This window comes from Triticum urartu, chromosome 4A, assembly GCF_056163025.1.
Source record: "Triticum urartu cultivar PI428250 chromosome 4A, HENAU_Tu73, whole genome shotgun sequence".
In the NCBI taxonomy this organism is placed as follows: domain Eukaryota; kingdom Viridiplantae; phylum Streptophyta; class Magnoliopsida; order Poales; family Poaceae; genus Triticum; species Triticum urartu.
The window spans coordinates 130,489,022-130,491,435 of NC_141876.1; positions in this window are offsets into that span (position 1 = coordinate 130,489,022).

The following is a 2,414-nucleotide window of genomic DNA, read 5'->3' on the forward strand; positions in this document are numbered from 1 at the left end:
GTTAATCTTCCAGATGATTGCATCATTGACAGAATTCTCCAATCACTGCCACCAAGCTACAAGAGCTTCGTGATGAACTATAATATGCAAGGGATGAATAAGACTATTCCCGAGCTCTTCGCAATGCTAAAAGCTGCGGAGGAAGAAATCAAGAAGGAGCATCAAGTGTTGATGGTCAATAAGACCACTAGTTTCAAGAAAAAGGGCAAAGGGAAGAAGAAGGGGAACTTCAAAAAGAACAGCAAGCAAGTTGCTACTCAAGAGAAGAAACCCAAACCTGTACCTAAGCCTGAAACTGAGTGCTTCTACTGTAAGCAGACTGGTCACTGGAAGCGGAACTGCCCCAAGTATTTGGCGGATAAGAAGGATGGCAAGGTGAACAAAGGTATATGTGATATACATGTTATTGATGTGTACCTTACTAATGCTCGCAGTAGCACCTGGGTATTTGATACTGGTGCTGTTGCTAACATTTGCAACTCGAAACAGGGACTACAGATTAAGCGAAGATTGGCTAAGGACGAGGTGACGATGCGCGTGGGAAATGGTTCCAAAGTCGATGTGATCGCGGTTGGCACGCTACCTCTACATCTACCTTCGGGATTAGTATTAGACCTAAATAATTGTTATTTGGTGCCAGCGTTAAGCATGAACATTATATCTGGATCTTGTTTGATGCGAGAAGGTTATTCATTTAAATCAGAGAATAATGGTTGTTCTATTTATATGAGTAATATCTTTTATGGTCATGCACCCTTAAAGAGTGGTCTATTCTTATTAAATCTCGATAGTAGTGACACACATATTCATCATGTTGAAACCAAAAGATGCAGAGTTGATAATGATAGTGCAATTTATTTGTGGCACTGCCGTTTGGGTCATATCGGTGTAAAGCGCATGAAGAAACTCCATACTGATGGGCTTTTGGAACCACTTGATTATGAATCACTTGGTACTTGCGAACCGTGCCTTATGGGTAAGATGACAAAAACACCGTTCTCCGGTACTATGGAGAGAGCAACAGATTTGTTGGAAATCATACATACAGATGTATGTGGTCCGATGAATAGGCTCGTGGCGGATATCGTTATTTTCTCACCTTCACAGATGACTTAAGCAGATATGGGTATATCTACTTAATGAAACATAAGTCTGAAACATTTGAAAAGTTCAAAGAATTTCAGAGTGAAGTTGAAAATCATCGTAACAAGAAAATAAAATTCTTGCGATCTGATCATGGAGGAGAATATTTGAGTTACGAGTTTGGTGTACATTTGAAACAATGCGGAATAGTTTCGCAACTCACGCCACCCGGAACACCATAGCGTAATGGTGTGTCCGAACGTCGTAATCGTACTTTACTAGATATGGTGCGATCTATGATGTCTCTTACTGATTTACCGCTATCGTTTTGGGGTTATGCTCTAGAGATGGCCGCATTCACGTTAAATAGGGCACCATCAAAATCCGTTGAGACGACGCCTTATGAACTATGGTTTGGCAAGAAACCAAAGTTGTCGTTTCTGAAAGTTTGGGGTTGCGATGCTTATGTGAAAAAGCTTCAACCTGATAAGCTCGAACCCAAATCGGAGAAATGTGTCTTCATAGGATATGCAAAGGAAACTATTGGATACACCTTCTATCACAGATCCGAAGGCAAAACTTTTGTTGCTAAATTCGGAAACTTTCTAGAGAAGGAGTTTCTCTCGAAAGAAGTGAGTGGGAGGAAAGTAGAACTTGATGAGGTAACTGTACCTGCTCCATTATTGGAAAGTAGTACATCACAGAAACCAGTTTCTGTGACAGCTACACCAATTAGTGAGGAAGCTAATGATGATGATCATGAAGCTTCAGAACAAGATACTACTGAACCTCATAGATCAACCAGAGTAAGATCCGCACCAGAGTGGTACGGTAATCCTGTTCTGGAAGTCATGCTACTAGATCATGATGAACCTACGAACTATGGAGAAGCGATGGTGAGCCCAGATTCCGCAAAATGGCTTGAAGCCATGAAATCTGAGATGGGATCCATGTATGAGAACAAAGTATGGACTTTGGTTGACTTGCCCAATGATCGGCAAGCAATTGAGAATAAATGGATCTTTAAGAAGAAGACTGACGCTGACGGTAATGTTACTGTCTACAAAGCTCGACTTGTCGCAAAAGGTTTTTGACAAGTTCAAGGGATTGACTACGATGAGACCTTCTCACCCGTAGCAATGCTTAAGTCTGTCCGAATCATGTTAGCAATTGCCGCATTTTATGATTATGAAATTTGGCAGATGGATGTCAAAACTGCATTCCTGAATGGATTTCTGCAAGAAGAGTTGTATGTGATGCAACCGGAAGGTTTTGTCGATCCAAAGGGAGCTAACAAAGTGTGCAAGCTCCAGTGATCCATTTATGGACTG